Source organism: Pinus tabuliformis, chromosome 2_2, assembly GCF_031772625.1.
Source record: "Pinus tabuliformis cultivar Carrire ecotype Pingquan chromosome 2_2, CPIR1, whole genome shotgun sequence".
NCBI classification, from domain to species: Eukaryota; Viridiplantae; Streptophyta; class Pinopsida; order Pinales; family Pinaceae; genus Pinus; species Pinus tabuliformis.
Window position 1 is genome coordinate 797,167,219 of NC_142300.1, and position 25,942 is coordinate 797,193,160.

The 25,942-nt window shown below is 37.5% G+C and overlaps 1 pseudogene; it reads right to left on the minus strand.

The window, feature by feature from the left end:
* LOC149195100 (2,3-bisphosphoglycerate-dependent phosphoglycerate mutase 1-like) overlaps window positions 1-21,243 on the minus strand; it is a 48,240-nt pseudogene extending 26,997 nt beyond the window's left edge.
* Between the last annotated feature and the right edge of the window lie 4,699 nt (window positions 21,244-25,942).

Consider the following 25,942-nt stretch of genomic DNA (forward strand, 5'->3'; position numbering starts at 1 on the left):
ATGAAGTAGAATGACGATTCTTCAAAAGACCATGAGGTAAGTATTTGAATTCTTTAAAACTCTAGATTAAGATGCTTCTTTTTGAAAAAGGATTTTTAGGGATGTAACCAAATTGTTAGTTTACTTATGTTTGGAAGAAGGGGGAATAAATATGAGCCAGAGATCACAGTAACACAAAGTGGAAAAATATATAGAGCAGATACCAAAAAAAGAGCTCATGAACAAGACCCAAAGACCTTTGTAGAAACTGAATATAGTCCTTTTTTGAGTGAATATTAAAGTTAAAGGGAAGATGACCACCTAGATAAGCCCCAGGTAGCTTCATAGTATTCACCTTCCAAGCGTGAGAGTTCGCAGAAGCCAGAATACAACAAGAGCGAGGGTATTTTTAACTCTCCCCTTCCCCCTCTTCTTCCCCCTCCTTCTACCCCTCCTACCCCCCATCCCCTTCCCCTTACTTCTCCCCATCCCCCTCCCCCTAGAAGAAGAAATATGGATGATGATATTAAGTTGCCTGTTTTCAAAGGAACTGGATCAAACGATTGAGAGAAGTTTTGGTTTTTATGTGAAGTTGTATGGACTGCGAAGCAAATCAACAATGAAAATATAAGCATTGACATGGTCTATGAAGTATTCAAAATAATCAGATTAAAGCATTCATAGATATTAAAGTAGCGTTGATAAGAGAATTTAAGAGGCCGAAGTCTGAGTCACAGTGCATCACTGAGTTAAAAGAAATTAAACAGAAACCTACTGAGCCTATTTGGGAATTTGATCAAAGATTTAAGGAATTGTTTGACCAAGTGAGCTTTGAAATAGATCTGCAGCAACATCAAGAATGGTTTATAACTGTGGTGTTATTGCATATCAAGCTACCATTGATGAAACAAAAGATAACAAGTCAAGCCAAAGCTCTACAGATTGCGATGAAATTTGAAGCTTTGCCTATAGCAGATACTAATGTAGGTATGCAACAGATTTAGAATTAGTTGGTGAATGTAACCATATAGATACAAGATATCAATAAAATAAAATAAGCGAGAGAAGAAGTATGGTGTACAAAGTGCAGATTGGAGGGTCATTCTAAAGAATAATGTCCTATCTTTAAGGATTACATGGCTAGTGGGGCACCAAATCCCTTAAATGTATGATCCAACCTATGGTGCAAGATATGAAAGACCAGAGGCCAACATTTCTCAAAATATTATTACATGTTATACAAATATATGCAGACTCCAAGGAACCTATATTGAAAATTCTATAAATCAGTAGGATATGATGAGAATAATTGTTGAGCTTATGAACTAATGATGGAGCACAGTGCTGAAACTTATAGAGTGCAAGCAGAAGAACATGGACATGAAGGCAGTGGACAAAATTGTGGTTGAGGTGGATGCCAAGGATGAGGTCCAGGTGGTGGAGCTGGTTGAGGACGTGAAAAAATCATTTTCTATAACTACAGTCAGGTAGGTCATTTTGCAAGAGATTGTCAGAGCCCTACTACGAAATGTAAGTACTATAAATATTTTGACCATGTAATTGAAGATTGTCCTATAGTTATGGAAAATATGAAAGAAAAAAGGAATCAACAACCAACATAGAATATTCAAATGATGACCACTAAAAGAAGGAATGACGAACCTCAAATTAGTATTGTTACTAAAAGTGGAGCTACGACTAGTAGTGATAAAGCGGATGGAAAGAAATAATTTGAAACTGTATGGGTTAGGAAGTCTGTTGAAAAAGCTCCTATTTTTTATATTCAGAAGAAAAAATAAGTATTTATGGAGGCAGAGAAAAGTTTTACGGATGTTGGAGCTTCAACCCCTAGTGTGCAGCCAAAGAAGAGTACTAACTACGACGTATCATTAGCTTCAACAAAAATTAAGTTTCAATGCATAATGGAGCTCCAACATAGAATCATGTTGCAACGCAAAATTGACCTCCTACATAGGATCGAGATCTGACAAAGGACCATGAGTCAACAAATCAAGTAGGTATTTTAAAGTATTTTCTACAAAGTTGTATGAAATTATTAAGAGATCAATAGGCTATAGAAGGGTTTCAGCAGTTGATAGATTCTTATGCATCAAAATAAACACTGCGAGGTGAGATGCGTGCAGTGAATAGTTTGCATCAACATAAGAGAACTGGATGAGAAATTAGCCTTAGTGCATAGATAGGATAATATGAGATGGATGAAGTTATTCTAGATGTGGGATATGATGTTAATGTTTTAACAAAAAATACATAGGAATTAATGGGTAGGATGAAGCTACAGTGGTCGCCTATTTAGTTAAGGATGGAAAATCAACAAAAGGTCTTCCCGTTAGGAAGACTACTAGGTGTAACAATGAATATTAAAGGAGTTTGAACTAATGTTGACTTTGAAGTAATAGAGATCGTTGATGATAGTAACCCTTATCCTGCAGTTCTTGGTCTTGACTGGGCATTTTATAATATGACCATAATTAATCTGAAGAAGAGACAAATGATATTTTAAGGAATAAATATGAGAGTAATTGTTCCCTTGGATCCATTAGAAGGAGTAAGATATACAAAACTAGTCAAAGAAGAGTACTACACAACTGATATAGATAATATCTATCAAATGAAAAGAAAGGAACAAGATTGGGTTAACCCTACTGTAGAAGGAAAGTTGACTTGGGAGCATGATAGTTCTTGTACCTCAGATTTAGAAGAAGAGTTGGAAAACTGCCAGAATACTCTACATGAAGTATCCACAAGGTACTGTGTAAGAATCACCAAATCAGTTCACTGTATGATATCTAAGGCATGTAATATACCTTCTTATGATTTCTTAGGTGATGTAAATTATTTTCTTGATGATTATGAAGAGCAGGTTCTGGAAAATCAAAGGTTATTAGCCTTGGATATAGTCGTGAAAGCTACCCCTACTAGATGGTGGGGTGCACACAAGAAGAATAAAGAAGGCTGGAAATAATGTCAAATATTGATGTTGATAAGGTTTGGACATATATATACAAAAATAGAGATAAAATATTATGGTGACACTAATCCTAGGGAGCATATCCATCTATGTACTACAACATGGAATGAGATTCCACAACAAGAATGGGTACATGGATTTATTCATACATTAGAAACAATCCCTAAGAATTGGTATCTAGAAAGAGAGCTTTGACATGGTACTGTGAACAGGGTAGATATGGTTGATGGTTTTATATTAACATTCATCTTTGAGGATGATTTCCCATACATAGATTTGGCCCTTCAGACAGTTAAGAAGAGGATATTTGAGAATGTAACTCCATTGACATGGCAACAACTTGATTGGGCTGTGTAGATAGAAAATGCACTAGAATTATATAACCTTACTATAGAAGAAGAAGAAGATCCTCACAACATCGACATATCAGAATCAAAAGGATACCGTGAAGTAACTAGACCTGAGCCAGAAATACCAGATATAACGAAGCCACTGAAGACAAAGAAAGTCAAGTTTATATTTGAATACATATTGTCTAGATTTGGGTGTCCAAATATTTTGATGTGTGACCAAGGTTCACACTTCCTGAATAAAACTATTGAAGCATTGACTGGGGAATTCCAAGTCTATCATTATAAGAGTTCCCCTTATCATCCTCAAGCCAATGGAATAATAGGAGCATTTAGTAAGATTTTGGAGAACGCATTGACTAAGGTATGCAATGTTAATAGAGATGATTGGTATCTTAGAATTCCAACAATTTTATGGGCTTCTAGGACCACATTTAAAAAGTTGACTAGTCAGACACCCTTCAGGTTGGTTTATGGGCAAGAAGTTGTGATTCGCATGGAATACATTGTCCCTAGCCTAAGGGTTGCAACTTTTACAAATATGGCAGACCCTGACATAATGGAGGAAATAATGTCCTAGTTGATTGCTTTAGAGGAAGACAAATTTATAGTAGGTTTCCATCAGCAAGTACAAAAAGTAAGAGAAAAGGCTTGGCATGATAGACAGATTAAGCATAAGAAGTTTCAGGTAGGAGACCTTGTTATCCTCTAAGAAAATAAGTTTGTGAACTTTCCGGGGAAATTCAAGATGCATTGGTTAGGCCCCTATATTATCAAGAATTTTATTGATGGAGGTGCAATTGACTTAGCAAACTTAAATGGAGATTTGATCAATGAAAGAGTAAATGGCAGTAGGTTGAATATGTACAGGGACAACCCTTTCCCTACAACCTTGATCTAAGGAAGAAAGAGGAAGAGTCTTAGTGCCACCTATAGTTGAAAGTGGGCACTCGACTATAAATTACACTACATAGAACCTCGACGTAAGAAGTTAATTTGCTACAGCCTAGATTATGTCGAAGTACATAAGATATGCAACATAAGACAAATGTTCACTACACTATGGGATGTGTCAAAGCTCACTAGAAAGATATGACAGTTAAAAGGGAAAGTTAATGTTAAAATACGCGAAAAATTGCATGTATGAGGACAAGTTGGTAAGATCTAAGGATAGATATGCAATTAACGAACAAAATAGGAGCATAATATAAACAAAGTCTAAGCTAATAAGGGGGTTAGAAACTTGAAATTATTATGAAAATTTTCCTTCGGCCCAGATCGAACATTTTGTTGAATTGAGAATTTGAGTCTTGAGAGTGCGAAGAAATTGCAAAAGTTTTAGCTGTCGTATGTCATCTGAGCATTCTTGGGAATAAATTGTGTGTAATTTTCATGAGAAAGGATTATTCGGAATCATGGAAGCCATTGGTACACCTGGAACATCAGCTAATATGCCCACAGTAGCATGATGCACAACAACATCACCCGCAACAACATTGTCAAGAACACAACGAATTTCTCGAAGGAAGAAACTAACCAAGGAAGAAAGAACCAAGAAGAAAAAGGATAAGAAACCTGCCAAGCCTCAACAACAACCTGAGCAAGTCAAATATAGTGAGGAGGAAGTGAAGCATGCAGAGTAGATGGAAACAGAGGGTGAAGCATTTCCATCACCTCTACCACCATACATTCTGCCGAGGAAAGTAAATTCCATACCAGTGAAAGAATCAAAGGATGTAAATTATGGTACCTTTACACCCTTGTTGCCGAAAGAAGTACCATTTTCAGGAGAAGTTTTAGGGAAAATTACACAACTCAAGTTTTCAGACTATGATTTCAATGACAAGAAGAAGTACCCTCAGTTCGCACCAGATCAATATTTGAAACAGGTGCACTACCCACACAACAGTGTGACAAGGCTAGAACCTTAACAGTGGGAAAATGGGTTGGCGCAGTGAAGACTACTAATATGTTAAATGTGCCACACCTTGGGAGAAGTCTAAGGATCATAGTGTGTGTGTGACAATTGCTTGTACTGGTGCACGATGGAGGATTATGGATGGGAAATAAGATCCCTATAGACCCAATGTTCATTTAGAGGAAGAATACAATGAGGAAAAGCAGGTAAAAAAGACTCTGCAGCAGTTCAACCAGGCCTACAACAACATCACAACAAAAAACAGAGGCAAAGCAGCTAAGATGACTCGAGACGAGTCACATGTGAGTGTTGGGGGCCTGTTGGGTGCAAGAAAACTTGGCCTAGATTTTGGGTAAAGACTTTGCATTTTGTCGAGCGGAGTGCATAGTGGAGGATGCACTACAGCACGAAGTGGACCGCGCAGTAGAGCCACAAAGCGCCAAGTGGAATGCGCAATATATGTACCACACAGTATAAGGGAGTCAGAGTGGGTCAAAGCCCATCCTTTTTGTAAAAGCATGTGATAATGCAAAGGATCAATGGTTATAACTGCTTGTTTTATTGAGTCCATTGTATTTGGGCCATGGTATAATAACAATGTACCTTTGATGTAATAATATATATATGGTAAACTAATAAGAAGAAGAATCATCTTTATGGTCCAGATCAGTGTTTACGGTTGAATTATTGTGGTTTGTATTTTGTGGCAAAGGAAATGCTTTGCAGTTGAGTGTGCAAAGGTTTAATTTTGAAGCTGAGTGTCTGGACGACCTGGAACTTAGTGCATAGAACAAGAAATTTTTGTTGTACAAGAATTATTATTATAAGAAATAGTTCTTGTCGACATAGTCCCTCATTGGGATGAACCACAGTAAAATTCTTGTCTTCATGTGTATATTTTCTTATTATCTGTTGTAGAGTAGTAGTTTTTTACAATTGCATTTTATTATAGCACAATGATGATTATGGGCTCTTATGATATGCCCATGTGATTAAATTAATGCGGAGAAGTGATTTATAAATATTAAGTGTAAGAAAACATAATAATACCACATCTCTACATCCCTCAAAGCTGTAGAAACCTAGTTCTGCATCCTCCCATAGTCGTTTTTGGTGAGACTATGGTCGGCTTGGAGGTCGTTATCGAAAGGGCCAATGGTTGAAGGTTTTGCTGTTGCACAGTATAGATTGAACCTATGTCAGCCCAATCATAACCAATATAAGCTAAGAAGGATAATATATTATCACCTAAGTACTATGGTCCTTACAAGGTGTTGCAAAGGATTGGTACTATGGCATACAAATTGAGGCTACTTGCATCTTCCTAAGTACACCCAATTTTCCATGTTTCATTTTTAAACAAGGTTATAGGTGACAAGCTCCTAGTTCAAACAATATTGCTAGAAATTGATTAGGAAGGAAAAATCATGTTGGAGTCTAAAGTGGTCATGGAAACAAGAACCCGATAGCTACGATTTGATCAATTTTAGAGTATCTCATGGAAAAAAGTATCCGCTGAAGATTCCACATGGGAGTATGAGAATTTTATACAGAAGCATCCATAATTGCTCAAGAGTTGAGGACAACACTTTTTTGAAGGATAGGGGAATGTTAGGTCCCTATAACATTAGTATAACCCCATATTGTTATTGTTGTGCCCCATGTAGCCCCCATGTTGTTATTGTTATGCCCCATAGAAGCCCACTATTGTTATTGTGGTTCCCTTAACTTATTAATTTTATGTAGACCCTCATTATATCATTACCCTTTAGACTCCTATATATATAGGAGGTCTTTTCATTTGTATCATCCAAAAATTGGTCATTTATGTGATGTAAAAGGAGGTTTCCCACTTAAAGAGGCTTATTTTCAAGTATTTGATCTATCTTTTCTTTTGTTTTGTGATTTGACTATATATATATATAGTCCATGCAAAGATAACACATATGTAACAATGCATTGATATTTGTTCACAGTGTTTTTACCCTAGAAGTTTCATTTTATATTCCTTTGCATGAGAGTGAAGGTTCTAGACTCCTTGGGGGCTTGCATGGCTGTCTCATGCCTTTATGGACACCTCACAACCTTCAACCCATGTGAAAAATTACACTTGAGAGCATGGTCCACCACCTAGTCAACCCTTGAACATGTGGTAATCTCGACGAGAAGGATTGACTACGGTTTTAGTCCATGGTGATTATGGCTCCGGTTTAGTTTGAGAAAATATCTACTTGTGGAACCTCTGTTTCTTGGGCCTCATTTTCACTTTTGCTAGTTTGGAAACAAGCTCTGCAACTGTGGAATTAAGTTAGTAGAGTATGGTTTTTCCTCATATATTGAAGTTTTTGCGTAATGAACTCTTGCCAGTCTTGAACAGAACGCTAAAGGAAAGAAAATTTACTTAAGACTGACGTGGGGTTCCATAACTAGGTCTGAGATTGAACTTTACAAATGTTCTTTTGACTTTTTTTTCATTTATTACTTTTTATAACTATTGCTTAGATTTTTGGGTATTTTCGTTGACTAAATTTCCTTATTTCTCGGCTTAATGATATACAATTATATGTGTACATCAAATCATTAACTTTGATCGGGGTTTGGATACTATGCCTATTTTCTCCATAGTTCTTAGTAATGGAAGCCAATTATTATGTTATTCACAAGGAAATACTCTTTAGAATTTGACCCTAATTTCATACCCTAACTTGTTTGTTTCATTTTTTTTAAGGGCTTCCCTTTATTCCATATTTATTCGAAATTAACATATTGTATTTGTAAAACAAGGTCTTAATGTGAAGGTTTCTCTTCTGCCACCGTAGGTAAAAATCCAATTGTCATAACCATTCTTCAATTTTTTTTTATTTTAATTCCCTAATGAATTAAAAAATTAACTGAGGAACACTTCTTTTTTTTCGTAGGTTAGTCTCGACGGTGTTGGGGTTTTTGGCTTGTCATTTCCTGGATCTGAAAGCTTGTGATTTATTTTATTTTCACCCACAACCACTACAGGTGCTTATTTATCTTTGTTTTTCATAGGTCATCAATGGCATTAACAGGCTCACCTTGTTTGGTTCGCATGAAATATTATTGAGCTTAGGGTTTTACAGAGAGGCCTTATTTGGCCAAACATACACTTATTCGTTTGTGTCTCTATATAAAGGGTTGCATTATAAGTATTTGGGAAAATTCCCATTTTCTATATACAAATTTTAAAACAATTATATTTTGCAATGGGGGTTTCGCCCCTTCCATAAATTCCAGGATTTCTACTTGAAGTTTGATTGTGACCTATACTTATGGCGAAGCATGTAAAATTCCTTGTTTCTCTTCCAGAATAGAAACTGCTTCTTGTGCTTTTGTAATTTATAGTGCATGACAATGGAATATGTATACCCAAACATGGTTTCTTAACTTATGTATAATTTTAAGGTTGAAGCCTATAAGGCTCTGCATTATTTATTTATTTTTTTTTGTCTTGGAAAAACATACTGGTATGAATCTATTTCTTTTTGCTTTTAGATTATGGCATATATTTATGTTTTCTATTGAAGGTTTATACGCCCTCAAAACTAGTTCCATTCTATTTACTTGGCGAACATGTAATATTTATTTTTTTGGTGCTTTTGTATGCAATTAATATAGGTATTTTATGTAACTCTACGGTAGGTCTGTAACTATTATTTATTTATGGTAGATTTGGTATTAGGGTAGGGACCTAGAGGAATTTTGTCGTGGGAAAGAACTAAGAATTCTCTTTAGGTCCTATTAATACTTTTGTCTAGGACTATCTATTTTATAACCAACTTACAAGGTTCCCTTCCTTGTCCCATCCTACAACCACTGACCTTGGGCATAATTTTCTTATTCTTCACTTGTCTATAATAAGTTCCTATAAAACGTAAAATGTACATTTTTAACATAAATATATAAGCCTTCAACACATAAACATGCATATTTGTAATTTTCCTATAGATATTAAAACATAGTCTACTTTAGAAGGGGGCTCATTTATTTAAAAAATAAGATGTATGCATATTGTTTCTTCCATAACATTCTTATACCTTAGCCCCATATTTATATTTCTGTTGATACCCATTTTTTTATTGGTTTCCATGGTTGGTTCATGGTCAGTGTTCCTATTCATGCCCTTAGACAAAATTGTTTCTTCCACTACAATATTTGTATTTATTTTACTGTAAATATATGGCAGCTCTGTAATTATTATTTATTTATGGTAGATTTGGTATTGGGGTAGGGACCTGGAGGAATTTTGTCATGGGGAGCACCAAGAATTCTCTTTAGGCCCTATTAATACTTGTGCTCAGGACTATCTGTTCAATAGATGATTGATAAGGTTCCCTTCCTTGTCCCGACCTACAACAACTATCTTGGGCATAATTGTCTTATTCTTCACTTGTATATAATAAGTTTCTATATAATGTAAAATCTACCTTTCTACCATAAATAGATAATCCTTCAATACATAAACATGCATATTTGTAATTTTCATATAGATATTAAAACATAGTCTACTTTAGAAGAGGGCTCATTTAGTTTCAAATTAGATTTATGCATATTGTTTCTTCCTAGCATTCTTATACCTTAGCCCCATCTTCATGTTTCTGTTCATACCCCTTTTTCTACTGGTTTCCATGGTTGGTCCATTGTCAGTATTCCTATTGAGGCCCTTAGACAAAACCCTCTATTGAGATGCCTCTAGCTTTCCTCTAATAAATTAGTCCAAATTCACACACATATGTATACAAATATTTTCATTATAGGAAAGTTAGCAACATTTATCCATTCCATTACTCAAGCATATATAAGAAACAATAAGAGTTACTCTAAAATTTCCTATTCAATACCTCTTATAGTGATGAGCACCAATATTGCAGCAAGAATGCTACAACTCCTGGGCTACCAACTTTACTTTATCAACCTGGGGTTCGTACAAACTTGGAGGTGACAGTGCTGTATACATGAGTAAAAGTGATGGTTCTGCCTTTTGTCATTGTTCAGCTAGCGAGAGACCGCTAGGGTTTTCAAGCCAGACTTCTATGGATTCAGAAGAATCTTGGTTCTTTGATGAAAGACATAGAAATCTACTCTAAGAGAGAGTTGATCAAATGTAATAATGAAAAAGACTGAAATTCAATGCTGAGGCACACCATTTCCTAATTAACTACTAAGAGCTATGCTTTGCAATAATGCTAAATTAACATGAAAAAAATGCTACTCTCCTAAGTATGGAAGTTAAAACACCAAACATCACTGTTATGCATGTAAAAGGTTGTAATAAATTTGTTTTGTCTTTTTAAGCTTTTCATGAAAAATCAAGTGTGCAAGCTAATCCCTTTTGGTGATGTGGAAGGTGGCTTAGGGATGCTGGTAGATGGACGGAAGGTTTAGGAGATGGTTGGAAGGTTTTGGAGACCCTCGGGTGACCTTGGGTGGATTCCTAGAGGTTTTCCCTCAATTCAGCCTCAAAATAGGTCACTACAGGAAAACCTACATGATGTACTAGAAACCTAGAGGATTCCTTGTATTTCTACAGGATATAGCTGAGAGAAAAACGATGGGTGTTTGAGGTGATGGAAGGCTTAGGGAAGGTGTTTTATGGGTGAAATGGAGTTAGAAAAGGCCTAGGATCACTCAGAACCAAAAACCAAGTTTAGGAGATGGTTGGATTTGTTCAACATGCTTGGGGGAATTTCTATGTAAAATGATTAAATTGGTGAAGCTCTTGATGAAAAAAAGGAATGCCTATGGGTGGATGAAGTTGGAAGGAGGTTGCTTTCTATGAGATGTCTTTCTACTTCTGAAGCACCTGCTCTGCATTAAACATGTGTAATTTTCAAAAAGTCATGTAAACAAGAAGAATTCTCATGAGCTAGAAAAGCAGAATTTAATGAACTAATTGTCTACCTTATGCATGAGGAAATTGCTGAATAAAATGGAATCATGGATGAGATCTATTACAAGAATGAAGATAGAAGAGATGGCAATGAAATCCTACACTTGAAAAACTAATCAAATTCTCATTCAAGTACAGTAAACTCTAAATCTTATGAAAGAAATGGAAATCTGTCTTTTTGGGGCTGCATAAGGGTATTTTCCTAAAATCATGATCCCAAAAGGAAGAAGTGAGGCCAGGACACCTAATGGAAGCTTTGTGCTGCTTTTTTATCCCTTCTAACCTGCTACTAAAGTAAGGCACAAATGGAAGAAAACTAATAAACAATTAATCAAATGTACACTACTTGCAATGAAATACTTCTAAACACAGTTTAACCATGAACCTATGCAACTAAGTTACGCATACAGATACAAGAAGCAGAGAATTTACTGCTAAGGTTAGGCCCTAACCCAAGAGCCTCATCCCTCTGAGTTAACTCAGTGCTGGATCAAGAAAAAGCTCATTCCTATTACCAAAACAAAAAATTACATCAAAGTCTTCCACAAGTCTAGAGCTTGAAAATAACTAGAGTGTTTACAACAAAATTTCGAATTCTAAGGCTCTAGGCCTCTCTACTTATACAACTAAAGTCCCCAATGAATTCCTTAAATTTATGGAGGCTCATATCCCAAACTTGAGATGAAATAACTCTTTGTCTATCACTTGCTCCACTGCCTTCTGATCTTCATGACTTGGGTGCTTGCACTCCGAGTTGGTGGGATTAATGGAGGAATATTCGAATGGGGGAGGAGTAATTGAGGAGGATTTACCTCCTACGATCTCTCTCCCTTGTCCCATTTGAGTTTCAAACCTTAGTCTTGCCAAAATTCCTTGATTTTATCTTCTAAACCTACATTCAATGCATATTAGTTCACTAGGCATAATATCTCACTTTAACTCATCTCATTAAACAAAATATAATCAAAACATGTAATAAGTTGTGAGAAGAGTTGGTTTGACTAAGCTAAGAAGTGAATTAAGGCCTATATAATTACCCAATGATGAGGCTCATCATATAGTTCAAAACTGTAGAATGAATATAATTAACACAAATGTATTTCTAGGTAACCATGTATTCTTATCTAGAAATACCGAGAATAAATTAAAGGCTTCAATGTTCCTACCAATCATGAATTACTCTTGTTAGCAGTGCCGCCTGATCTTTAATCCTCCCTTCCAAGAAGATAATCACAACAAATATTTTTGTTTCACCTCCTTAACCCTGCCAAGATAAAACATATAAAACACTACCAAGATACCATAGATAAAACAATGCCAAGATACCATCATAGAAGTTTATCCCAATGCAAATTTTGTAGTGCTAGTGGAACTAGAACCAGTAGTTGAATCAAGCAAAGGAAAGCAACTAATGGGAAGCACTAGTTGTGCAGCTCGACCAACACGTGATTCTGCTAGGTCTAGTTTTACTTCTATTATTACTGCTATGGTTGTAGAGGAGACATAGGAGTCCTCAAACTCTAAACTAGATGATGTTTATGTAGCTCTTGTTGATGATCCCTTGTTTAGTAGTGGTGATGTGTTTGATGAGGTGTGACCATGTTGATCATTGATATGTAGACTTATAGTAGTCCACTGGCCCAATGGCTTGTAGCATTATTTTTGGACTCTAGAGGCCATTTAGAGCCTCAATTATTATGTATTTTTTTTTCTAATATGTATTACACTTGGTTCCATTTTGATATATTCACCCTTACATGGTATATAAATTAGAAAACTTTGCATATTTTTACTCTAATGGTTTGGAATCATGGTTTATTAATTATTTTTTATTTTTATTTAAAATTAATTATTTCATGTATTTTTTTAAAGAGTCCAACACCAGTCCATTAAGATTTGACCTATCTAGGTTTTCCAATTCTGTTTTAAAAACTGGTTTGAGGTGGACTGGCTCAGTTACTAGTTCTACTTTTTAAAACTATGATTAGTACTTCAACACCCCCTGGAAATCCACGTCAGACATTCATACCTACAGATAGGATACTCTTAGCCACAACCATGGTTTTGATGCCACATTGAAAAATTAGATAGGATAGGACTATAATCCATGACTTTCACCCATCCAAAGGGCTACCCTGCCACTGATCCATATGTCTAGTTGATGATGTCACCCCCCTTTAATTGATAGTAAACATTTATACCTATGGATATGGTATTCCTAGATACACGCATGACTTTAATAACATATTGGAAAGTATAACAACTTAGGAATCCAACCTAGGACTAGCCCCTTGTTGGTGGTTTTCTCTGCTACTGAGCTATATGCCCATTTGATGATGGATATCATACATGTTCAGGTGTGCATTGAAAATCCAACATTCCCCTTCAATCCACATTGAAATTTCAAACCTATGGATTGGGAATTCGTAGCCACAGCCATTACTTTCATACCATGTGGAGAAACTAAATAGGATAGGAATTGAATGCACTACCTGCCCTAATTAATCGGTCATTCTACTACTAAGCTACATGCCCATTGCATGATATGCAATGTCTATGTTCATGGGTGGATTGACACTCCAACATCTTCTCTCAATCAACAATAGTAATTCTAACCTCGGGATGGAACTCCTAGCTTCAACAAGGACATTAATCCCATATTGGAAAAGTAGATAGGCCAGGAGTTGAACCCAATCCATGCTCTTGACCATTGTATTTTTCTAACCAGTAAGATACACAGCCTCTTGATGACAGGAGTGTCCATGTTCAACTATGAATTTACACTTTAATACCCCATATGCTTCCATGTAAGCCATTTAGATCTAGAGATAAGGAATTCTTGGTCCCAAACATAATAAAATATATATTATATCATTTATACATCTGTCTATGTACATAACCATATGGAATTCCTAAGCACAATAAAAGGTCCAATACCATGTGAAAAGCTAAAAAAGGAAGGAATGAAAGATAGGACATGTGGCTGGAAAGCTTCGAGTCTACCATTGAGCTAGATTCTCTCTAGATGAAAGGTCAGGCTGCTCTACCATTGAGCTAGATCACGTATTGGAAAAGTTGATAGGCCAAGAGTTGAACCCAATCCCTGCTCTTGACCACTATATTTATCTAACCACTAAGCTACACAACCTCTTGATGTCAGGAAATGTTTATCTATGGATTGACACATATATACCCCCTTTGATTCCATGTAAGCCATTCAAATTTCAGATCCAGGGACAGGGAAATATTGGGCACAACCATAATAAATAAAATCTTATCTTATATCATTTATACATATGTATATGTAAACAACCATAGGGAATTCCTAGGGACAACTATAGCTCCAATACCATGTGAAAAACTAAACAAGCAAGGATCAAAGGCAGGACCTATGGTTGACATGCTTCTCTACTATTGAGATATATGCCCTTTGGATGACAAGCCAGGTTGCTTTACCATTGAGCTAGATCCCATATTGGAGAAGCATATAGGCACGGAGTTGAACCTAATCCCTTCTCTTAACCACTGTATTTCTCTAACCACTAAGCTACATAACCTCTTGATGACAGGGATCTCCATGTTCAACTATGGATTGACACTTTAATACTCCCTTTGATTTTGCTTAAGCTATCCAGATCCAAGGTTAGGGAATTCATGTGCATAACCATAACTCCAACACCATGTGAGAAACTAAACAAGCAAGGAATCAAAGGCAGGACTTGTGGCTGACAGGCTCCTCTACCATTGAGCTAGATACCATATTGAAAAAGTAGATAGATCGGGAGTTGAACTCAATCCCTATTCTCTACCATTCTATTTCTTTAACCACTAGGCTACATAACCTCTTGATGATAGGAATATCCATGTTCAACTATGGATTGACACTTTAATACCCCCTATACTTCCATGTAATCAATTCAGTTCCAGGGATAGGGAATTCCTAGGCACAACCATAGCTCCAATACCCTGTGAGAAACTAAACAAGCAAGGAATCAAGCACATGACCTATAGCTGGTAGGATGCTTTACAATTGAGCTAGATGCCCTCTGTATGACATGAAATATGAATATTTTGGAGTGGATTGAAACTCCAAGGAGTATATCCCTTATACATGTGTTTATATAAACAACTATTAGGAGAGGTATGTTATGCCCCCATGCCGACTTTGATTTTTGGCTTTGGCGACCTCTTCATGACTATGTTGGGGGAGCCAATTTGCATGCTAAAGTTTTGGCTCGATGATGTATGTTGTATGATTTACTATATTTTATTCAGGAATGTGATCTGAAATTAAACATGAACACAAAAAGATACATATATACCCAAAAATATAGATTTGTAGTAGAGATAACACTTCATTTTATTAATATCAAAGCACTAATATATGCTTACATACATAATGGAAATAAAATAGCTTGGGCGATTGTATCTTATCTCTTAGAAGAGATGTGGGAGCTACATGCCTCTGAACTGTGTTACAATGAGCTTCAAAGGCATATTTATTATTGAGAAACAATGGAAACACATAAAGATCTAAAAACTTAACCGTAGGAGATGAAGCGCCAAAATTGTGGGCCCCATTTGGGTAAATTTGTACATCAACTTCCCAAGGTTGTAACTTTGCCATACGATCTCTGTTTGGATATCATTATACCTAGTTTTGAATATAATAAAGAGGAGGTCGAAAATATGTTGGAAAATTGGTTTGGGACTTTTCCAGTCTCTCCATTTTCCCTAGAAACATATTTTAGTCCCTCAAAACAAATCTAGAAGTTTAAGATTCGAAAACCTGGCAAAACTAGTAAGTTGTGCTATAATTAATGAAATAGAAAATAAACAATTGTGGGGGTCCAAGTGGAATAGGTGAGTGGCCACCAATATCCACTTGGATCGGTCCTCCCCCCTTAGGAAGAAATGGTCCCCATTGCATTGAGTGCCTTCATGAGATGGGGAAACTTCTGTTGAATTTGACCCTTGGTGAGCCACTTGCCTTGGTGCAGGAGTTGGCCAACTTTGACAACCTGATATAGTTGGATCTATTTTGGGTAAAGACTTTGCAAAATGAAGGGAAACTTTCTTAAAATCTTGGTTGAAGCTCGTTGTGGTCACAAAAGGTTTATATTCAGTTTTGTTATGTTGAAGGCATTCTTTAATCGGAGGTTTCTTACTATACTTCATTTCCAAAGTACCCATTATAAAGCACCATTTTGTATGTTTACATCCCATTACAGACCACCCTATATATTCTTTCAAAAAATTATTACAAATTGATATGTGTATGGACTTCTTTTACCGTCTATCTACAACTCCTAAGCTATAAGACCCTCGCCCACTCCAACCAAGGAAAATTTTAAGGATGGAAAATTTTCTTGAAGTTTAAAACATTGGCGAATCTCACTAATCCATAATATGCAAATTATAAATGTTTATTGATATATTTGTAAAATTAATCAAATTTATAATTATTTTATATATAGTCTCTCTATAATGTTGGCGATTTTTAAGGTAAAATAATTTTATATTCTAAAATTTGGGCGATTCGTCTTTTATAAAATTGGAAATTGGCGAATCTTTTTTTTGGAAAAATCATGGAAAATTAGCCCATTGGGCGAACATTAGCCCCTAAAATTTTCCATGACTCCAACGCACCATAAATTTATTTTTTGGAGTACTTTTAACTTATAGATTTAGAGGAATGTATGTTCTATGCCTGTCTGTTCTCATGACCTCCCAAGAAAATGAAGGGGAGGGTTATTGTTGATTTCTACTGATCCTATAGGTTAACATCTCGATTATTTTGATCAAATCCCTCCCTATACACTATTTCTGAGTTTAATTACAGTGGACTCCAATGTCATTTCAAAGGATCCATATCCGAAGGCACCCAAGTTTTCTCCTAGCTAATGGAGCAAGATACTCAACCTCAAGAAATCCTAAACCTCAATTGCAAGAACCCAAATATCTCATGAACCTACTTTCTACATTGATTAAATCCTTAATCGTGTCGTAGTCGTTGTTACCACCTTGTGACTCAGTAGTTAGCTACACTTCAACTTGATTTTTGGTCAAATATATGGATCTTGATTTGGACTAACTGTTTTGCTACTTGATTACCTACAGGCCCATGAGGATTAATATCAAACCCTTGATAACACAAAAGCTGAATAATAAAGACTTGAAAATGATGACCGATAGGCCACAAGTTCAAAACACATCCAAAGAGATTTTATGAAAGCCCATCGAGGAATGCTTTTGGAAAGATCATGTTGAATGGTTTGGAGAGAAGTTCCAACTACCCAAGTAACTTAAATAAGAGAAATAATATCCATAAGGTGATTTAAAGGTCTTAATCTACAAATGCCAAGGTGGATCTTGTTTTGAATGTTCCTAAGTGCATGAGGGGCAAAAAGGGACTTAAAAGTGGAATTTTTAGTCTAACCTACTTATTTTCCTCCATTAAGCCCAACATGAATCTCAATACCTCTCCCTATCAAACGAAGCAAATTTCTAGAGAACAATGACAAAGAATCCACTATACAAAGAACTCTTAGATGAAATCCATGTTGTAGACTCAAGAGGAATAAGGAATTTTCCCTTTCTTTTCCAAATTTATTCTTGGTGTTTGATTTTTTTCAGGTATTTGAGGGATTTCATGAACATGTTTTTATCCACTAGTTTCTAATGGATGTGTTGTAATCAAAGGCAATCTATTTTTCGATTTCTATGCATTGTGAGAAATATATTTATAGTTCATGTTATGTTCTAGAAGATGGGCATAACTATTAGTAGTGCCTTGGATTTCCAAATAGGAGGCTTTTCCTCTTCTATGTTTGAAGCAGGGGATGGGAATAACAACCCTATGGAGCCTTGCTCTAGGTTTTTGCACTTTTTCATATGTGGAATATAAGTTTGAACAAGCTGTTCGGGAGCTAGGATTTTGACAGAATCGATTCCTCCAACTAACCTGTCATCTGCTTCATCACTTTGTGTAAAAAAAAAGACCATTCTGTATGTTTCAACTAGGGTATCAGGGAGGAAATCAGGTGGCATGCACGAGTCAAGCGCAAAATCATGAAAGAGCAGAAAAATGGTTAACCAAAACATACATTAAATATTCAAATTTGATCAAAAATATATTGTTTTCCCGACCATGGTAAAAAAAAATTTCACTTGAGAAATGATTTTAAAAACCCTAGGTAAATTTGAAAGATGGAAACCTATAAAAATAGATCTAATTTTTCAATCATATCTATCTTCTATCAAATGTGGAAATAAGAAACTACAATGCAATAACTTAAAACCAAAAGTGTCAAAACAATACAATTATGTGCCCTCTATCTCCTTTATATATTATGGAGATGAAGGAAGATACAATGAATCTAGTCACATGCATGAAGCACTTTAGGTGACTCAATCAAACTCTAAGCCAAATCTGATCACCAAGCATGCCTTAATTGCATGGATAATTCTACCAGGTAAGTGCACCCATCAACTAGAATATGAAATGGAGCATGCATGTGTCCCATTAGGAACTTCACTGTCCACTTTCGCATGAAATCACCTTAAGAAGTCTAGGGATTTGCACCCTATATAAGGATAAGTCATACATGTATTCTAAAACTTAACTAAACTGAAGAAAACTAGAAATTCTAATTCTAGAATGGAAGTAAAGTGGATATAACTGAAGGTGGAAAAAATAGAAATGTACTAAGATTAGTGAATGCATGTGCTATCTACTCTCTAACATAATTATGCCTCCCTCACACTCTGCTGTGTGGAGGAACCAGGGAAAATTGTTGTCATAGTGTTGTTGTATAGACTTGAAATAAATGTCCACTTATTGGTGCTATATGGACTTGCCACAAAACCTACTCACTAAGTGCACCCATATTGCAAAGAAGACTGCTCGAGCTAAATAAGGTAAAAAATTAACATTCACTTTTAGTGAGAAAGTGTTCACCATCAAACTTAGTCTCTCTTGAACATCTCAAAATTCTTGTTTTCAAGTGCCTTAGTCAAGATATCTACAACATGCTTATCTTTTTGAACATCTTGTAAAGCTATTGTTCCCTTCTAAACTTTTTCCCAAAGAACGTGGTACTTGATGTTGCAATTTCTATGTCTAAGCCGTTAGAAATTTTCCTGCACTATCTGGTTTATTTCTCCTACTCGTTTAATTACTAAACAAGCTATTTAACGATATAAATACTGAAATAAACACAATTCAGTCTCAAGCATCTATAAAACGTCAACTGAAAGAAATAGAAAAACACACAAGGGACACCGATATTTTTGGGTAATCATCCCCGAAAAACCCAATGCGAGAAAATCGGTGCAATAGTTCTGAGGATTTTATTATTAAGCATATTTTCTTGAGTACAAATGGGTGCCAAACTGGCTCACCTGACAAAGAAATCTATCTGGAAGTAATACCTCTCTTTGGAAGCTTATATTCTGAAAGTATGTAACATGAAACTCTCTCCAATGCCTCTTTGAGGCACTGTGTCATCCCTCCTAGCCTCTATGTCAGCTTGAAACCCTCTACGTCAGACCTCTGAGTCTTTGCATAGGCTCTTTGGCCCTTTGCGTCACTTTTGTAGCCTCTGCATCACTCACGCAGGCCCTTTGGCACTCTGTCAGGTCACTCTGGCCTTTGCATGGCTCCTGCTAGCTCTATGTCTGCCTCTATGCCTCTGCCTAGTTATTCCAGCACTGTCTCTACCTCTCTGCTATGCACTCACTGCCCCTTGCCACAACTCTGATCACTGGTTCGATTTCTCTTAGCAAACCCCGCTCTAGAAAATCAAACTGAATGATCAATCGAGTGTGTCTCTAACTGACCCTCAAGCCTCCTCTTATACTTTTGCTTTTGAGTCTTCAACGATTGAGATTACATCTCTAATCAACAACTAAGATTATATTTGGCTTAATCCATGTCATTTAGAACCTTCTAACCTAGTTTTATATTAATACCCATTAATATTTTTATTTTCCTAAGTTTAGACTTAGGAACCAATTAAAAATATTAATTATTTTAATACCTCCTTCATCGGGTAGAATTTCCATAAACCATTTCTAGGTCTTGGAGATCTCATGTGTTATAGCCTCTCCACCAATTTTCATGGCTAGAGCACATCCGGTTCTACCCTAAATCAACACTCCCTCTTAGTGAGGAATGTGCTCTAGTAATACTCCACCAATGAGCATTACCCTGATCATCCAACATTGGTACCTGTGCTGATGTTTGGCCATGTTGCCCAACATCCTTTTCACTGCTGCATCTTGTACTGCTGCCCATGGATCTGCCACTGCCACTGCTACATCTGTATGACAACTCCTCTGCATCTGTGTTGTTGCTGGTCCTTCGTCCCAACATTGCATCTGTATTACAACCCTCTCTCATCATGTTGCATCGTTCTTCCCATAACACTAGCATTGCTACTGCTGCACTGCAACTTAGTTACTTAGACGATCATAACCAATCTACCCAACTAATGACATCCTTGTCAGTCTAGAAGCCTTCATGATGTTGAAGCCCTCTCTGCTGCTATCCTATGCTCCCTCTGCTATGTCTGCACTGCTGCAACAACTCTGTGTCTCTCGCATTACTGCAAACACCTCTGTGCCCTCCTGCATTGCTACAACCTCCTTTGTGCCTCTTACACTACTCCAACCCTCTCTGTGCTTCTAGGGACTACTGCACTCTAACACTCTCTACCGCTCCATCCGCATCTGCTTCTACCAACATCCACCATCCTACTACTATCACTCGGGGCTCCCGTAGCTAGATATGATCCAAGAGTTTGGGTACCTCAACGATCCTACCCCACATCCCCTGTACTCGTCTTGACTGCAGCTTGATTTCACCCCACCTCTTCTCTAGAGGTACATGAGAACTCATGGCACAATTGTCATCATCCTCTACCTCCTTCTCTGCCTTTTCCAGCACTGCCTTGGAGTTAGACACCTCTCCCTTATTCTTCTTCCTAGGGCACAGGGTTGCATAATTACCCAGATCCCCACAGTTGCAGCACTTTATCTTGGAGATGTCCTTTTTCTTCCTCTTCCCTTGCTTCCCCATAGATGCCATAGCTGCATCCTCTTCTCTTTCTTAACTCAGGCTCCTTTTCCACTACTTCCCGCCTTGGTCAGCCGTTTGATCTCTTGTTGGTGAGGAGCTACCCATAATTATTCCCATCCTAGAAGATTCACTCTACCCAAAATTCTTTAGATGGGTGTCTCTCACTCCTTAGAGACTGCATTCAGGGTGGTCTTCACCATTAAATCTTGATCTCGCATGGCTGCTATGGAAGTTAGTTGGTCCCGCATCTCTTGCAACCTGCTGAGGAAGTGATCTATCTACTCCCCCTTCTGCATCTGATACGACTGCATCTGATTCTCTAGTAGCATCTTCCACTGCACAGAAGTGCCCTGATACAATGTTGTCAAGGTGTCCCACATCTCCTTTGCCGTATTATTCTTGAAAATATGCTGAACTACATGATCCTTGACCCCATCAAGGATTATGCACTTTACCTTGGCCATCACATCCTCATACTTTTTGTTATCAGCGTGGTCGGCTGGGATAGCCACGATTCTCAAGACGAAGGCATTGATGTGATGTCTATCTAGAACAGACAAGATCCTGGCCTTCTATATGACAAAGTTGGATGCCCCATCTAGCCTACCGTGATCCCTGAGTCCATTCATGGCCACCTCTGCTCTTCTTTTTGACTCTTCTGAGTCTCTAATTCCCTCCTGGAAGTTCTCTCTTTGACTCCCTTTGAGTCTCTACTTTCCTCCTAGAAGTTCTCTTCTAGACTCCGTCTGAGTCTCGATTTCCCTCGAAGAAATCCTTCTACCAAAAGTCAAATTGTACCTCTCTGATCCCCTTTGCTCCTGGAACAGTGATCCCGATTTCTTGGCTAGAAATCTACCTAGGTAGTGACTCCCTCTACCTCAGTTCTGTCCCATTAGGTATCATTCTGCCTCGACAACAACAACACCCCACCAACTTCACACTCCACAATATGCCCATAGCTTCCTATGCCCCAGCAACTGAAGAAACTGAGCCTGTTGGCTCTGCGCAATCTCAACAATGGTTGAATCACTCCACTAGCCAACTGCATCACTCCTACTTGGCTAAGCAGGATGACGTGGCTCTTCGTGAGCCTCTTCTGCCTCTCATTTCTTCTGTGCTGACCCCTTCTCTAGCTCGAACTGATGATGCAAGCCCTCTACATCACCCCTTCTTTATTGCTTTATGCTTAGGAACAACTTCTGTCACTCGGGATAGTTGTTTCTACTGCAAATTTTTTGATTCGGCTGGTGCCTTTAGCTCTCCTGTGATCTGCAATGCTCTGATACCATGTTGAAATTTCTAAGTCTAACCCGTTATAAATTTTCCTCCATTATTTGGTTTATTTCTCCTACTTGTTTAATTACTAAACAAGCTATTTAACCATATAAATACTGAAATAAACACAATGCAGTCTCAACCATCTACAGATCATCAACTGAAAGAAATATACAAACACACAAGGGACACCATTATTTTTGGACAATTGTCCCTAGAAAAACCCAATGCAGGAAAACCGGTGCAACAGTTCTGAGGGTTTTATTATTAAGAAGATTTTCTTGAGTACAACTGGATGCCAAGCTAGCTCACTTGACAGAGAAATCTATCTAGTAGTAATACCTCTCTTCGGAAGCAGATATTCTAAAAGTATTCATCACAAAAGTCTCTCTAATGCCTCTCTGAGACACTGCGTCAACTCTCCTAGCCTCTCCGTCAACCCTCTGATGCTTTGCATAGGCTCTCTGGCCCTCTGCGTGACTTTTGCATCCACTGTTTCACTCAGGCAGGCCCTCTGGCCCTCCGCGTCTGCCTCTGCGCTGGTCTTCCGAGACTATCTCTGCCTCTCTGCTATGCAGTCACTGCCCTTCACTGCAACTCTGATCGCTGGTTCAATTTCTCTTAGCAAACCCCGCTCTAGAAAATCTAACTGACTGATCAATATATGTAGGAATTTACAGGGTAAGTTCCTCAGACAGAACACCAAAGGACACCGCTCACAAACAGATCGCAGATCAATACACCAGTATTTTTGACGTGGTTAAAACCCTCAAAGAGGGAAACAATCCACGTCCTGAGCCAACGCGGCCACTTCAGGCAATTTATTAATAAAAGAATGAAAATTTACATAAGTTCTCTCATGAACCGGTTAACCTACAAATGACCCTCCATGCTCTTTAAATAGAGATCATGGACCAATCGGGTGTTAAGCCATGGATCAAGTGTTGGTAATACCGAGGAGAGAATTAATCGTCGGATCAATACATGTAGTGACCGTCGGATTGTAAGTTACAAAATGTACATAGTAAAGAAACACACTTTACCTAACTCTATACTAGACCAAGTTGTACTTAACTATTTCATATGTGTCGGAATATCCTAACATCCCCCCTTAAGAACAACTTGGGATAGGATTGAAGGATTTACAAATATGACACAATAGGAGAAGGAAGGAGGCACTAGAGCCTATCCCCCTTTAGTGACAACTTCCTGAACTCCAACCATCAATCGAAGTTTAGTGAACTTCGCCTCTGTGAGAGCCTTTGTAAAGATGTCTGCAACTTGATCATCTGTTGAACAATATTGCACTTCAAGAACATGGTCATGAATGAGCTTTTTGATGAAGTGCATGTGCAGTTCAATGTGTTTGCTGCGCTAATGTTGGACTGGATCTTTGCATAGTTGAATGGCACTTTGATTATCACACCAAAGTGTAGTCGGATGCTGCTGCTGAAAGCCAAACTCTGACAGGATCTGACGGATCCACAAGGCTTCCTTACTAGCTTCTACGACACCATGATACTCTGCTTCTGCTGAAGAAAGAGAAATGGAGCCTTGTTTCTTGCAAGCCCATGTAATAGGTCCTGAACCAAGAGTGAACACATAACCTGCAGTAGACTTCCGATCATCAGGGTCACTAGCCCAATCGGAATCAATGAAACCAACCAATAGAGGAGATGCTTTGGCACTGTAATGAATCCCAAACGGAACTGTACCTCGAACATAATGAAGTATTCTTTTAGCTGCTTTCCAATGACTTTCACGTGGGTTTTGCATAAACCAAGCAACAAGGTCAACAACAAAGGAAAGGTCAGGACGAGTATGGGTTAGATATAAATTTTTTCCTATAAGTTGACGGTATAAGGTAGCATCAACTTCAGGAGAAGTATAAGTGACTGAAAGTTTGACTCCAGACTGAAAGGGAGAAGGGGATGGCTTACAACCTTCCATGTGAAAATGGCGTAGAATATCACAGGCATACTTGGATTGGGAAAGGGAAATACCTTCCTTGGATTGCAAGACTTGAAGACCAAGAAAATAATGTAAGTGTCCTAAGTCTGTCATTTCAAACTTCCTTTTAAGGATAGACTTCACATGGTTTATAAGGTTGGGATCACTACCAGTCAGGATAAGATCATCAACATAAAGAACAAGAATGATAAGAGACTTGCCCACTTTCTTGGTGTAGACAGTATTGTCAGAATGACACCTAGAAAAGCCATTTTCTAAAAGAAATTTATCCATTTTGGCATACCAAGCTCGAGGACCTTTCTTGAGACCATAAAGGGATTTCTTAAGCCAACATACAAGGCTGGAGTCTGTTTTTATAAAGCCAATAGGTTGTTCCATATAGATTTCTTCATGCAAGTCCCCATGCAAGAAGGCGGATTTAACATCCATCTGATGGAATTCCCATTTGAAGGAGGCAACAAGGGAAAGAACAAGGCGGATAGAGTTCATTTTGGCAACAGGGGAGAAGGTTTCAGTATAGTCAATGCCTTCAACTTGTGAAAAACCCTTAGCAACAAGACGAGTTTTATGTTTATCAACTTTCCCATCTGGTCCATACTTGGTTCTGTAAACCCATTTGCATCTAACAAGTTTTCGTTCCTTTGGTAGAGGAACAAGATCCCATGTATCATTTGCCAATAATGAATGATATTCTTCATTCATAGCTGCTTCCCAATCTGGATGGCCTGAAGCTTCTGTAAAGGTGATAGGATCATAATTTACTGAAGCTTAAGCCAGTAAAGAAGAGGCTCTCTCGAACTGAGAACGTGTACGTTGTTGATCTGTAGGATCACTGGCATTATCACCTGTTGCATCCCGAGTACCACGGACCCATTTTGGAACTCAGGAGCTGAAGGAGGATCCTGAGAAGGTGGGGGTGGATTTTTATCCTCGCTTTCATCATCTGAAGAAGAAATATTTTCAAAAGTAGAAGAGATAGGGAGAGGTGGCACATCCGTCGAACTAGGCTCGCAGACCGATATATTTTTAGCAAACTTTACATCTCTTCTAATGATAACATTTTTGGTCTTAAGTGGAATAAGTCTATATCCTTTAACATCTTCAGAATATCCAACAAAAATGCATTTTTCACTCTTAGGTTCTAAAGCTTTATGTTTCTCATCTAGAATATGGGCCCATGCTTCACTTCCAAAAACACGAAAGTGACTTACATCCGATTTGATTGAGCTCCATGCTTCTTCTGGAGTGATATTCTTTAAAACCTTAGTAGGAGTGTGATTTATTATGTAATTTGCACAGTTAATTGCTTTTGCCCAATAATTAAGACTAAGTCCTTTAGATTGAAGCATACAATTAGCCATTTCCTTTAAGGTGTGATTCTTCCTTTCAGCTACACCATTTTTTTGTGGAGTATATGGAACAGTATGTTGCATTTGAATTCCATTCTCAGTGCAAAAGTTGA